The following is a 16817-nucleotide window of genomic DNA, read 5'->3' as shown; positions in this document are numbered from 1 at the left end:
CCAAACGTCCCTAAAATGTTCGTAAAAAGGGGTTTAACAAATACCTATGAAATTCAACGAAATGATCTTGAAAGAAGTGGAAATCCAAGAAATTGTAAAGAAAATTGCAAAGAATTAGAAAAGATAACATATATTGGAAAAGAAAAATGTTCTAGTTTTCTTTTTCATTTCAAAGAAACACGCTTCAAAATTTTATATATTTTTGGAAACATGCCCAACATGTTTTGTACAAGTGTTGGTGCGTTTTCGTTTATGAAATCTTTCAAAAACCTGAAAACCATCCCCTACTAATGTTTTCGTGCTTCTTAGTTGATAACAATCTTAAGTACTCAAATTTTTATTTTGGTGTTGGAGTATAAGACCTTGTCATGAGGAATATTAATTAAATGTGTTTCAACAACCCTGGATTATTTACCACAAAAATTAGAGTCAGAACGTAACTTAAGTTAATTGGTTTAAGGTAAAAACCAAAACTAAAATTTGAGTACTAAATGATTTCAATTCATTTACGATATGTTGTTCACCTAAAGTTTTTATTCTATTTCATTTTGTAAAAATATGTAATACTTATTCACATTATTTTTATTTTTTAATACAATTAAAACAACCAAAAATCTCATAAATAACTAATACTTAAAAACATAAAATATAAAAAAAATAGGTCAATGTTTTTAAAACTGGATTGGGTATGTCTCTGGTAGAGAAGACGATTTAGTCCAATCCATGATTGAATCAATTAATCGGTGATTATATCGGTTAACTATTTAAAAATAATATTAAAAAATTTATATAACTTCAAATTAATTATATAATTTAACTTATTTAACATTAAAATAAGTTTATTTTGATGGTATATATATTCAAATATGATAAATAAAGTTTTGGTTCAAGCTTTTATAATGAATTTTTGAAAAAAATTAATTTTTAATATTGACCGACTCAAACTTTATTTTATACATGCTCTAATTAGTTCGGTTAACAATTAATAGTTTAACTGATTAGATCGATTAATCTAATTTAATTTTTAAAACTATAAAATTTATATATTATGATTGTCTATTATACCACAATATTTCATATTTATTATAAAAAATAATAATAAACACATTTTTTACTGTTATTATTTTCAAATATTGTTTTTCGAAAACGGAAACCATTACACAAAAATTTTATCTTTGAGGCCCTTTTCGCCGCAAGAAAAGAATAAACAAATATTATCTTTTGAGTTATGCTTTTCTTAAGAAATAAAATTTCTCTCCGGATCAAAACGGATTCTCATACATTCGGGTCGGATCCATCATAAATCACAGGTGGGTGTAACTTTACGGGCGACTAACAGACCAGAGGTCAAAATAAGAAAAAAATAATCCATCTTCCAACGCTCGTCTTCTCACCATAACTCCCATCCCTTCCCAACAGATTCGAATAAAAGCCACCATTAACTATCAGGTGTTCCCTTTCTTAATTTTGGTTAGATTGGAGAGGTTTTTCAATGGCAAGAACGAGCTATAATCAAAGTCATAACAACAAGGCTGGTGTCTTCTTTTTGGCCACTGTGCTTCTGTGGATGGTCTCCATTTTGTTCGAAATAGTGTTCAACAAGCGCAAAGAGCTTCTCTGGACCGTCTATGGTGCTTGCTTTTCCAATTGTCCAACTGGGTCGTCCGATTTGCGGTCTCTCGGAACCCTCTCTTTGTTAATACCGCTCTCTCTTCTTCCCCCTCCTGTCACTTCCGTTTCAGGAACAAATTAGTTTTTCTTTTCACACACACACGCACACACACACACACACACACATATATATATATATATATATATATATATATATATATATATATATATATATATATATATATATATATATATATATATATATTTTTATTTTTTATCTTTTCATTCTTGAGGGCGACAGGATAGGCCACAAAAAGCAAGTTTTTACCTGTTCTCTGCCAGATTCCTCCATACTGGATCCGGTCCACCCATGATGGGTTGATCCGATCCATTAGGGTAACAAAAATAATGTTAACCTATAATATGTGATAATTCTAATTTTGCCCTTGACAGATATTAAAATAACTGTCACTCTCTCTCTTTATTTAAATTAGCATAACTTCCATTAGGGACGAATAACACTCACGCTAAAAAGAATTTACAATACACTTTTCTCATCAATACTCTGGAAGAAATTTTATAGAAACAAGGAAGCAAATCCAGTAAAGTATGTTGTGAATACTCTCAAGAATGCATCAAATCACCAATCATCATCAAATTGTTAGATTTTTAAGTTGGGTATGTTTTTCCTATGATCTTGGATTTGTGTTATTTTCACTTACATTGATATCAGAGCCTTATTATATCTGTGCAATTGTGATGTTGGTGATATAAACATGATTAGGAAGCATGTTTAGAAATTAATTTGCGTAAACAGTAATTTTTTTTTTAAATAATGCGTATGGACGTATTTTGATTATTAATGAATTCCTTGCAATTTTGTGAAATTAATGTCTAGAATCATGTTAGGATAAATTCTGGATATGAGATGCATGTATAATTAGAAAAAATTACATCAAATTCGCATGAAATTGGACAAATTTCAGTGGCCCATGTTTCAGTGGAAAAATTACATCAAATTCACATCTGAGGGAAATGTCGAATATGATAACTGAGCTGAAGAAAGTTGGGCATGAACTGACTGATGAATAGAAAATGCAGACTGTTATATGATCTATGTCTGATAGTTGGGGGCACATGAAAATAAATGACTTATAACGACAACATTAGGAATTTTGATGACATTGCTTGCCATCTTGAACTAGAAGTGGAGCCCCTAGAGGCTACTAGACTAAATGCTCATGCATATGTTGTTGAGGTCAGTTCAAAGAAGTTTTCTGATTATAAAAGAAACGACAAAATCAAAAAAAGGAAAAGAGATCGTTCAAGGACCTGTAAACAAGTATGAACGGTTTAAGCGCAAAAGAGGCAAGCACTCTAGGAACAGAGATAAATCAAAACTGGCCTGTTATAACTGTGGTAACAAGGGTCATTTCGTTCGTGAATGCACGAAGTTGAAAAAAGTATTACCTTATTTTGTCTCAAATGGTGAGATTTATGTTTCCAATACCGTTTTCTTAACTGAATCTCATCATATGTGAATTGTAAACTTAGGAGCCACAAACTATGTAGCTTGTAACAGAGACCCTTTTGTAGAATTTCATCAAACACTAAGGGAAACACAGTGGATATATGTAGATAATAATATCAAAATTGAAGTAAAAGGAATGGGCACAAGCAAATTGGTTTTGCGCAGTGGTCAAACCTTGTACCTACATGATGTTTTTATGCTCTAAAAATTTGACGAAATTTGGTCTCTGCAATGGTTCTGTTAAAACTATGATATTGTTTTATTTTCTCTGAAAACTTGGTTAAACTTTATTATGATAATGTGTTTTATGGATCTGAATTTCTATCTGAAGGTTTTATGATGTTGGACACCTTGTATTGTATTAATGATAATTTTGTTAGTTTTTCGTTATTTGTGACTCCCAATAGTCTAGATGTGGATGCAAATAAATGACATGTTAGACTAGGGCATATTGGCCAAGAGAGAATGAACAAATTGGCCTGTGAAGGTTTATTATGACCTATCACTAAATTAGATCTACCTATTTGTGAGCATTGTCTAACAGGAAAAACTACTAGAAAACTTTTTGGCAAAGTTGTTAAAGTTGAAGTTCCTCTGCAACTTGTACATTCAGATATTTGTGGCCCTATGAATGTTAGAGTTAGAAAAAGAGCATTCTATTTCATCACTTTCATAAATGATTATTCACATTTTGATTATGTTTATTTGATCTCTTATAAGTCAGAAGCAATAAATTGCTTTAGACATTATATGAATGAGATTGAGAATTAGTTAGACAAAAGAATAAAAGTTTTGAGAGCTGATCAAGGTTGTGAATATTTATCTACCGAATTTAAGGAATAATGTAGTGAAAAAGGAATTATGAGGCAATTAACAATTCCTAGAACTCCGCAACAAAATGGTGTAGCGAAGAGATGGAATCAAACTCTATTGGAAATAGTTAGGTCTATGATAGGGCAAACGAATCTTCCAATTTTATATTTAGGAGATGTTTTATTGGTTGCGACTTATATACTTAACCGTGTGTCCACTAAGTCAGTAATTTTCACACCTTATGAGTTATGAACAGATAGGAAACCTGAATTGAATATGATGCACCCTTTGGGGTCTACTGCATATATCCATGACATATTCCATAAATTCAAAAAATTATGACCAAGAGGTAAGAAATGTATCTTTATAAGATACTCTGGACATTCCAAATGTATGTATTCATAAGAGAGGACTCTGATGAGAAAATAACTGAAATAGAGAATCTAAAGATGTGACATTCATAGAAGATGAATTTCCTAAAAATGGTGATATTGATCAAAGTCTTCATCTGTATGAGACAGAACAGGAATATGGAGAAGGTTCATCTCAACGACCATTAGTTGTGTCACAAGAGATGATGTTTTTACATATTACAGATAGTGAGAGCAATGAGGTTATGTTCTAACCTATTTTGAATATATGGGAGAGAAGATCCTCAATTGCGTAGGAGCGAACGTTCTCAAATCCCTAAGAGATGTTTTGAAATTGAAAATGAAGTTTTCATAACTATTCCTTCTGAAGACGATGAGCCTAAAAATATCAAAGAAGCTCTATCATCCCTCAATAAGGAAAAGTGGCAAAAAATGTTAGAGGAAGAAATAAAATCCATGGAACTTAACCGAGTTTGGAGTCTAGTGGACTTACTGACGGATTGAAAACCCATTGCGAATAAATGGATTCTTAAAATTAAACAAAAGGCGGATGGTTCAATAGATAGATACAAAGCTCGTCTAGTGGCAAAAGACTATACCCAATAAGAAGGTATAAATTATGAATAAACATTTTCGCCTATTATGAGGTTTACTTCAATCTATGTCATTCTAGCTATAGTAGCACACTTAGATCTAGAATTGTATCAGATGGATGTCAAAATTGTTTTTCTTAATGGAGAGCTTGACGAAGAAATCTACATGGATAATCCTATGTCAAAAGGCGATTTGTTGAACCAAGATTTGTGTCCAAAGACTCAAAACGAAATAAATGAAATGTCCCTAGTAACTTATTCAAGTGCAGTTGGAAGTCTCATATATGCAATGATGTGTACTCGCTCCGATATATGCTTCGCTATCGGACTGGTTAGTCGATATCAATCGAATCCAAGAAGGGAACACTAGAAGACTGTCAAAAGGATATTGAGATATATGAAAGACATTGTGGATTATTGTTTATGTTATCAAGGAAAAGATTTACGTATTGTTGGATATTCGGATGCCAACTGGGGTGGTGATTTGGACCAACGCAAATCAACTTCTGGTTATGTTTTCTTACTCCAAAATGGGGTCATATCTTAGAGCAGTAAGAAACAAACGTGCATAGGCTTATCTACAATGGAAGCAAAATTTATAGCATGTTCTGCTGCACCACAAAAAGTTTGGTTGAAAAGATTTATTAAGAATTTGGGTGTATTGGATGCAACAGGTGGCCCTATAGTTATGCATTGTGATAATTAAACTGCGATAGCTTTCACAAAAGATCTCAAATTTCACAATAGAACCAAATATATCGACACTAGATATAACTTTGTCAAAGACATCATTTCGAAGAAGGAAATGATGGTACAATATATTTCTATGCGTAACATGATTACTGATCCTCTAACTAAACTGATCTCAAGAGATGTATATCTTGCACATGTTAAGTCTCTTGGCTTGCGTAGAATATAATAAATGACTTGTTGAATATATATTGTATTTGTGACACAACGTTAAAACATCAAAAATTTGAATTTATTGTATTTATGTGTTTGAATTCTTGGTGTTTATAGATATACACATTATTTTTGAAAAACTCAACAAGATGATAATGCCACATAAGTTTGATTGGCTCTCTCACACGAGCAATTACCTTTGATGCTAAGGAGAGCGTGAAAAGATGAGACATGTTTCTTGAGATTGATGCCGCTAAAAGAGTGTACTTAGAATATAAGAATTGCTCAAGAAACAAGTTATTAGATATGTTGCCTTGATGATTAATCAAGATGAGGTCATGTTTTGATAAATTTGAAAATGACCGATTTGGATTCCCCACATCCAAATAACTTATGAATGTCAGATATGAGTTCTTAATTGATAAAGATACCTGCAAGATTAGAAAAATGATTAAGAACTCAGGTTAGGCGCTGAGTGCAACGACTGAACTAAGATCTGTACAATGTTGGTAATGACATTTTGAAAAGATACACATTGTAGCACATGATTCATATTATGTGTGCATAAATAAAACAATCGTTTAAAGTAGTGGAAGGATAAATCGTTGTTCCTTCATTGTGTGAGACTTTATGATGATTACCTCATGATGGTACCCTTTGACTTTTTGCTATTATTTGATGTTTATTCTTAGTGTTGCTATCTTAGCTTGGAACATATGACCATGAATGATTCGGTCTATGGAACATGACTAGAAAAACAGCTAAGTTTAAATTAAAAATTTTTAGTAGAAGAGGAAGACTTATATATTACGTGTGTTCATTGGCCGGCCAATCATGTCACTCATATAGGAGATTGGACTTGATCATGGATACATAGAAATATAACATAATAATAAATGAGGGATTAAAGCTAGCTAGTGTTATCGAGTAAGTCTGGGGTATTGCGAGACTAATGCTTTGTTTTTTTTTTGGGTTGAAGTGACTATGTTATTCCTAACAGATGCATAGTAAATTAGCTCCCAAGTGTAGGTTGCTCGCAAGGTTGCACGACACATTTACCAATATGCATTGCTCTGTTTATAAGATTTTTGTGGAAGAGTATTGTGATTCAGATCACCCTATCATATGTGAGTGAGAGATATTGAATCTGGTCTATCCATGATGGGTTGACCCGATCTATTAGGGCTATAAAAGCAATGTTAACCCATAATATGCGATAATTCCAATTTTGCCTTTGACAGTTATTAAAGATAACTGTCACTCTCCCTCTTTATTTAAATTATCGTAACTCCCATTGGGGACGAATAACACTCATGCTAAAAAGAATTTACAGTACACTTTTCTCTCAATAAACTCTAAAAAAAATTTTGTAGAAACAAAGAAGTAAATCGAGCAAAGTGTGTTGTAGATACTCCCAGGAGTGTATTAAATCACCAATCATCATCACATTGTCAGATTTCTAAATCATGTATGTTTTTCCTATAATCCTAGATTTGTGTTATTTTCGCTTACACTCCACAAGTATTGCAGTAAGGGAATGTGCTTTAAAACAGAACCGTAGTCCAGTGACATTCTATATAAACAACCTTATTTTCTTCGTTGATGAAGGTAAGCAAACATGAAGATGATGAAGAAGTGTTGAACACTATCTGTTACTACTCCGTCCTTACAAAGTTCAGAAATTTGGGCATATATCTCCAAATGAATAAACTTTTTTTTTTGTTAAATTGAAGATCATTTGATTTAAATTTAAAAGAACTAACCTGGGAACACTTCAACCCTTGGCAAAGGTAGAAGTGTGGGTAAATGAAGCATGTGCTAGATCTAAAAGGTTATCCAGAAGTAGCCCGTATTCAATTGGAAGTTCCATAACAATCTGTCATTGAAGGACATGAGAGATAATAGAAGATTCAAACTGTTATAAAAGATCATGCAAGCATGATTGATGTAAATCTTTTAACCACAATATATGAAACAATTTCAATCCCATTAAAGCATACCTCGGCATGAATTTCAAATCCTGAAGGAGGTAATAAAGAATTAAGGCTGGCTGTTGGAGCATCATCACCAGGCCAAATCCATATCATTCCCTCTTTTTTGGAACATGGCACTGATTTTATCTTCAAATTAAGCAATCTTGTAGATGGCATTTTCTCACATTTTCCATCTATCGTGTATTGCCACCCTGATATTTACTAGCAAAACATTTTTTCAAGAGTCAGCAATATTCATTTTCTAGCTGTATCAGTCACTATAGGCACATAAAGTCCATAATAAAAACTGTGCATAATATTTGAGTATCTTTAATAGATCTAACTAACCATGGTATGGACATTGAATGCGACCCTCATTTAGTGAACCAAGGTGAAGAGGTCATGCTCTATGCGCACATGTATCCTGGATACAACCAGGTTTCCCATCTTTGCCACGAAAGATAACCCACGGTTCCTCAAAACATTCAATTGGAATCTGAAAAAGAGATGGTAAGATACATGTCAAAATATCCGCAGGTAGAAGTTTTGGATGATACATCACAACCACCCTGCCCCAGTTCAAAAGCATCAAGTATGAAATTTGTGAAAGCACATCAATATATTTGATAGTGAAGTAACACTGCTGCTGTAAAAATTAAATTTTTAATGAAATAAAACAGAGACAGTGGAACCCCAGTTATTCAACTTGCTTCAGTTCACTAGAAGACAATCTTGGTAGTTTTAGCACATGAAATTTGCAGATCAAGTATTTAATTCCCTTAAAATAATAATTTTGAAGGACTTACCATGGTATCATCCTTAAGATCGAAGGAGAAAGCAACTGGATACCAGAAGTTTTTCAATTGGGGGTGATATGATTGAACTGGACCGGAGACATTCAAGCTTTTCCGGGGCAACTTAGCATTAATGGTATCCAGTGACCGCGTAGAAGTACAAGCAGACGAGCAACTTTGATCAGAGTCCGAGGTGTTACAATCTTGTAACAGCCTATCATTAACTAATGCTTCCATGTGAGCTAGTTTATCCAAAGCAGTGGCAGCCTTTGCTTCAGATAAATGAACCTGTTTTTGTTCATGGAAAATTGGCTATGAGATGGCAGTTATAAATTCCATATATATTGGGTGTATTTTAGTCTTTAATTGTTTCATCTAGATCTTGATTAATAAATCGAAAGAATTTCAATCTACCAAAATCACAGAATTTAGATTAATAGAGAGTATATTTAAGTCACATGGCATATCAGCAATTGCTAACTTTCAAGACCTGATTATGAGCCAGAGATAATTCTTCCTGTGACTCAGCAAGCTCTTTCCTCATTGTGCCAATGGACTTGTAATCACGTGCTAAAGGATTTAGAACTTCAACAACCTACATCATTGTCAATGAAAGTGCATATCATCTGAAGGAAGTAATCAGAACTCCCAAATGTTCATTACAGTGTCAGGACAAAATCAGCCCAGCGATCACTGTTATTCTCGTTCTGATAATATGCTGCTTTTGTTTGTCTAGATCATTCAGATGTAATGCTTATATCCATAATTTACGATGATGAAGAAATATAATGCCCGCATAATGTTAAGAATCAAACAGAAATAGAAAAACTCTAATTAGTCAAGAAAGGCCAAGAATAGCAGAGACCTTCTGATGGAGAAGCATAATTGTGAGCACATCTTGTCGAGCCTTCCAATCACAGTATTGAATATCGTACCTAGCAACTTCAAGCAATTGGTTCACATGCAAAAACTTTCGGTTACATTGAGGGACTTTAGACCTTGGATCCTCCGCATCAAAGAATGTGCTCCATCCATTCTTATTATCTACTAAACCACTGTCCTCCCCAATTACAGCTAATACCCTGAATCCTCTTGAACAAACTATAAACCCACACCAATTTTAATATAAGCAAACAAAAAATGTTATTTCCAGTAACCGCATAGGAACTCTATCAGCAAACATAGAGATTTCTCTTATTATGGTAAACTTTAAGCTAATAAAATTTTGAGAGCTCCTTTTCTTTTTGATAAATGCATGATTTGCTCAAAAACATAAGCATCTTTAGGACTCGCAATAATGCATATAACTTAATAGAATAACAGCAAGAGCAAAAGGAGGGATTCATACGTTTCCAATATTGTGCCACTTCTAAGCCACAACTGGAACAACTATTCAATAAGCTTAACCTTGGTCCAGATTCAACAAATGGCCAAATAAAAACCAGCAAGTAAACCTATCAAGACTGCATTATACTATGGTCTAGTTACATTCCAACAAATCTAGCAGCAACCTAGATAAACCTATCATGTAAACAAATCAAATTCGAATCTTTTGACTTTCAACACCAAAAAGCAAGCAGCGAATTCAACTATCATATTGGACGCCCAAACTAAGTTCCTCTCCAAACTACCCAGATTAGAAAAGAAAATCACCAGAAAGCCACAAACAAATAAAAACAGACATACATCTTTTTAACGTTGAACACCTTAACAAGCAGCGAATTCAACTAACAAATTAACCACCAAAACTACGTTCTTCTCCGAGAATAAAAACTACCCATTTAAACAAACCAATAAAAAAAGACAAAGTAAAAACCTTTTTAGTGTTGATGGTCTACACAGCGAGATTGGAAGAGACAGAACAGCAGCAGTAGCAATAGACACGTCGGTCGAACATGTGTCTTGTCGGACATCCACATGCTCCCTCGGAGTATCTCCAAACTTGCGGGTCCCAGATATCTGAATTCTTGCCACCTCGGATTATTGAGAAATCTTTGTCCCGCTCTGTTGGACTTTGAAACAGGGTTTTGAGCGGTGTCCTCTTTTTTTTATTTATGGAAAAAAGATCTTATCCATCCCTTAATTTTTGATCAAATTGTTGATTGTGATGGTGAATGTGATTAATGGCTTAAATTGCAAAAGTATATTTAAAATTGCAAAAGTATATTTAAAACATATCAAATATGTATTTTATATATTTTTCATATTAAATGTGTATTTTTATTATTTTATACATTTTTAGTTTTTTTATAAATTTTTAAAGTACAAAGATATTTTTTATATTTTTAATTAATTATTATTATACCATAATTATATTAAAAAAAAATTCAAACTGTTATCATCCAAATCTCTAATGTGCATTTTACATTTTTAATGACATTACGAAGGTATTCCATAGAGCTCTCATAAATGTTTAATTTGTTTAGCTCAAACATTAATAAATCATAATATTTTAATAATGATTTGATAAAAAATTTACAAAATGATAATTTAAAGTTTGTTTAATAGTTGAGTAGATATTTTATATTTGATAAAAAAAATTTATAAAATGATATATTTTTTATAATTATTGAATCTTAATTATATATTATGTTATATTTGATTTAATAGTCAATTATATATTTTATATTCAAATTGTTATATTGATTTTAATAAAGAGATATATAAAAAATTTTAAAATTATTATTAATATTGTTATATTTTTAAAAATATATTATTGATGGTATATCGTATTAAATATATATATACACATTTAATATTAAAATTATATAAATATAATTTTTTATTATTTATCATATTATACCTATATAATTCTCATATCATTTTTTTAATTCTTATATTTACTACCGAAGGTAAAATTGATCAGTTCTAACACAAGTATATGAACACAAATTTGAAAATTTTTGGGCTGCTACAAAGAGAAGTCATAGGCCATATCATATGTCACAGAATGGTCATCCTATCAAGTGAGAGAATTAGAAGAGGCATGTGTCGGCCTAAGACTTGGCTTATAGTGAGTCCGACTAACATTGTTCGTTACTCTAACAGTTCAAAAAAAAATCTAAAAAAAAAACCAACAAGACTCGTGTTTGACCGACGTGTCCCAATAGCATTATAAAGATGTTATGGTTTAAAAGAAACTTTGTAAGAATAAGCAAAAGTGAAGTCAAAACTCTTATTCTCATATACCGTTATAAAGATGTTATGGTTTAAAAAATTCAGGTAGAATGACAGATTAAACAAGAGTGGAAAGTGACATTGTTCTCTTTTGCTTTATTTGTTATTTCATTTAGATTTCTCGAACTAGCACATCTTTAAAATGATATATGAGAATAAAAAGTATAATTTTACTATTACTTATTCTTATAAGGTCTCTTTTACAATATTTATAGTGAGTCATTTTCTTCTCATTTGAGCCTATAAAAATAAATTCATTTCAATTATTTGACTTTTTTTAAATTTAAAATATAATGAAATTGATAAAGAATGTGATGTTGAAAATGAGTAAAAAAGTATCATAGATTGATATTTTAATACTTTAATATTACAATAAAACTATGTGTACCCATTTTGGGTACACAAAGTTATACACATTTATATGTGTCATCATGTGATTGAATGATTTTAAATTAAAAATAAAACAATAACCAATCATATGATGACACATATGAGTGTGTATACATTTGTGTATCCAAAGTGGGTACATATAGTATTGCTCTTAATATATGTTATATTTGATTTATGCTATTTTTTTATCATGTAACAATAATGCACATAATTTATATACACAGATGATATGTCATTATATAATTAGATAATTAGATAATTTTAAATTAAAAATAAAATAACATATAATCATATAATGATACATTATTTGTGTATCTAACTTTTGTATAAAAAATGTATACACATAGTATTATTCTTATCTCTACCATAAGTGAAGTTTTTTCAATAAAATTCTAGAATTTCTTTTGATTCGAATAAGAAATGTAACCAATAAAACTATATAATTAATTTTACATATTTTGAAAATAGAAAATTTTATTTTGTGTACTAGCTCACCAAAAGCATTGAGGTTAGCCCGTCAAGGGCTTGATACAACACGATCCAATTAGCGTTAGGCTATGTGTGAGCCTTCATCTGCTAGTGGTTTAGACCACCCTGCTAGGATTGCACTGTAACAAGCCTAGGCACCACCTATTGACACCTCTAAGAACAATTATAATATTTTTGTACAAAATCATAAATTAGTGAGAATAAATTTGATTTAAAAAAAAAAGGTTCAAGATTGAAGTCGGAGAAGATGAATTTGCAAGATTGAAGTTGAAGCAGTTGAACTAGGAACTTGTGGGAATTTGCTTTTGAGTCATATTTTTAAGAAATTTCAACTTAGGTATCAATGAAACTATGCATAATTACTTTGAGTATACAAATGAGTATACACTTAATGTGTGTGATAGGTATCTTGAATAAAAGATATAATAATATTTAATTACATTATGACACATCAAATGTGTACTCATTTGTACACTAAAAAATTGGTATGCATAGCATTGCTCTTTAGCTATTTGTTTAGTGAATTTTAGTTTCATTATTTAATAAATGTGATTTATTTTAAAAATAATAATTTGATAAATAATTAATATAACAATTTTTAAAAATAGTCCCTTAAATACTAAAGGGTAGGGTTGGATTAGAACTAAGCTAGCTCAGGTTCGAAAGTCGGCTTAGTTCAATTCATTTGATTTGAATTACTTAGCTCAAATTTGTGTCGAGTTCAAGCTAGAGAGAGTTTAACTCGGTCTGACTTGTAATTCAGGTGGATGATTTGATTTGGTTCAAAATTAGTTTGTGACTCGAATCAAATTATATTAAAAATGTTAAAACAATATCATTTTGTCAAATGTTAGATAAAATGATATAATTTCATCAATGAGTTACAAATTTGAATCTACAGTCCAAGCTACAGATTCAAATTATAAACTTAAGTCATACTCTAATTGAATCATTTTCATTCGTGCTGAACTCAAATCACTCTTAATTTTAGCTTGATAAACTCAAGCTGAGCTCAAATCGAACTATTATTTAATAGAGCCAATTTTGACAATCTACTGACGACAAACTTATTTGTTTATAGTGAGAAATTTAAAAAACTTATCATGAAAAGTATATTAATTTTTTTAAAATGAACTAACCCACTTAGATCAAATTTGAGTTAAACGAATTTGAGTTGAATCAAACTAAGTTGAACTAAATTTCAAGACTGAGTCAGTTCGGTTCAAATCCAATCCTATCTAGTAAGATGAATTGTATTGTCAAATAAGAATAAATTGGCAGGAATATGACAATTTAATTATTAAAAATTGCATTTTGGCAGGAATATGGGGCTCCAAAATGGTGGAATAAATTTACCTTTATTTTGTAATTAAACACTTGCAAAAAAAAAAAGAAAATTTACTTGCAACTAAATGTTACTTGCATAAAATTAATTTTAATCACCCATTATTTCCATCCAGGGAAAAAGTATGGATTGAAAAAATGGAATTAATTTTTAGCAATTAAATTTATTTTTGTTGTTATAAATCAATTTTTACTTCTATTTTTAATCAGTAATTAAAACTTAGTTGTTAATTGTATATTTTTTTTAGTGTACAGGGAATTTTATTTTCTAGGGAATTTTATTTTCAGTATTACTCCAAAAGATGAAGCGTCTATAAAATTCCAAAAATTTTGATTATTCCATGCAATGATATTTATAATCACTTTTAAACTTCATTTAATATAAAATTCCTTTTGAATTAATAAACTAAAAATGGGTTTTTAATAAGTTGATGCGTAGGCACTTAAAAAAAAAAAACCATGCAATGGATTGATGATAATAAATCTAAATGCAATTGGCAGGCTCAATTCATCCAAGAGAGACTGCAAAAGTAATTGCATCCAAGTATTGAAGCAGGCTCTCCACCTGGAGTGGAGTTTGTGGAAATGGATTATGAGGTAATCTTCCATTCTAATTTCACAGTATTGGAGCTGTGCATTGAAGATCTTTGTCGAATTTTATTGTCAATGTGATTTTACTGGAGCAAAAACTATATTAATAATTCTCACTATTAATTAAGAGATCAGAAATTGGCATCATATCTCTTCTTTCTAACTCATTGCCTTATTTTTGTAATGTTGGTATTCCACAAAAGGAAGCAGCAATGGCATGCTGTGATGAAGTCCATCCACTGGCTAAGGTCTGTCTCTGTTTTGTCAACCTAAATGTACTCTTTCAAGTCCAAATGGTGTAATTTTCCAAGTTCATTTGACAGATTGCCATGGAAGTTGTTTTCTCTGAGATTGAGATATGGTAGAAAAGAGAGATTTCCCAGGTGTGGACAAATGGTGCCTCGAAGATGCATGGATGAAAGGTCCAACGCTGTGACTCTTCCATGTGGCCATCACAAGAGACTCCAACCCAGTTGCGGACTGGAGTAGAGATGGACCAGCTATATGACAGGAGACTCTGAGGATCGGGAAGTGATGTGTGCTTTGAACTGAAGAAGCGCAGATTGATCGGTTGTTAAGTTTCTGGCACAGATAGCGGGGCTTGACATGACGAAACAGTGTACAAGGAACACTGAAACAAAACAAAATCTCTTGAGAATCGCCATTGATGTTGTAAACGAAAGGTTTTGTTGAGTTTAATGCAAATTTATCAGATTGGACTTCCATGTGGCTACAATCATGGATTTATAAGACTTGAGAACAGAGCTTCCATTAATCAGCGAGATATTTGAAATTGAGGAAAGCAGAGCTTCCATTAATTAGTGAAATCTTTGAAATTGAGGAAAGCATTTACATACTTTTAAATCGGATTAATGGTTTAACATTTGCAAAATTTATGTCTCTTCTCCTTACTCATTACTCTCTTGTTTTTTTCACTTATTCATCTAAGCATTAACCTTTTATACTTATTTATTGGCCAAATAACTGTTTCCCACCCAGGGTTTGGTGAATGTTATTACCGTTAGTAAATTTATTTTTCAATAAAACTATATATACCCATTTTTGATACACAATTTATGTATACAGATAAGATATTATCATGTAATTGGATGTTTCTTTATCATATGATGACACATGTTTTAAAATTACCTAATTACATCATGATATATCACTGTGTACATGAATTATATACAAAAAATAGGTACACATAACATTGCTCTTTATTTTTTAGTTTTCGTAGATAAGTAGATATGATTATCTTACTCTTTTATTAAAATCACAAAACTATCATTAACATTTAATATAAATATTAAATTATTAATTTATTATTACTAATTTAAAAGTTTATCAGTTAGATCCTTAAAAATATTGAAACTTTAATTAACTTTAAAATAATGTGTTTTATTCAATTCTCTAAGGGTATGTTATTTTTTAAGCTATCAATCAACATATTAAAACTTAAAAACACCCTAGAACTTTTTTCAAATTTTCAAAGAATCTTATAAAGTTTTTAGTAAAACTCCTAACATTTTAAAAATTATAATTTACCCCCCAAATATACTTCTTTTTAAAAAGGAAAAATATAATAGAAAAAGTTTATGCAAACTGAACTTCATACAATTTATTTAACAGAATTCACTAATAAAAGTGAATAATAAGTGAGAACATGGCTTTTTGAAACTTTAGAAATTCATCATTTCAACAAAGCTTGGGTGGAAAATAGTCTTTTGGCCTTATTTATTTTATATCAAATCAATTTGAAAATAAAAATTGGAATGAATGTAAAATTTTATGTATGTAGCATTTATTCATTACTTAATTACATATTATCAGGTTAATACGTATAAATTAATTAATATGAATTGTTTGGTGGAAATTGTACTGGGCAAGTCTAATAGAAAACTTTGACCTTTTTTATTTATAGGTCTGACTTTTATTTGATTAACTATTTTACTTTATGTTTGAACGTTCCTCCACTTTCTTCCGATTTTCTTATTCATTTCCTTGATCTTCCCTTCTTCTGTAAAATTTCACTTATTTTTATTATTATTTATTTCTTGTTCATTCTGTGAATGTTATTTTACTCTGACTTTCATTATTTTCAACAGCCTTTCATTGGTTTCACTCTGACTTTCAGATGCAGCAAATAAAGCACAAGCTGATGCTATTTCACTCTGAATAAAGGTTTTGGAGCATAAAGGCTTGTTGCTAAATCCCAGAACCCAAGAGGAGAGATC

General features: G+C 30.9%; 1 pseudogene; it reads right to left on the bottom strand.

The window, feature by feature from the left end:
- Nucleotides 1–7186: 7186 nt before the first annotated feature.
- On the bottom strand, nucleotides 7187–9802 carry LOC123207097 (annotated as a pseudogene).
- Between the last annotated feature and the right edge of the window lie 7015 nt (nucleotides 9803–16817).

Source organism: Mangifera indica, unplaced genomic scaffold (genome assembly GCF_011075055.1).
Source record: "Mangifera indica cultivar Alphonso unplaced genomic scaffold, CATAS_Mindica_2.1 Un_0059, whole genome shotgun sequence".
NCBI lineage: Eukaryota > Viridiplantae > Streptophyta > Magnoliopsida > Sapindales > Anacardiaceae > Mangifera > Mangifera indica.
This window is presented reverse-complemented; position numbering and strand designations above follow the sequence as displayed.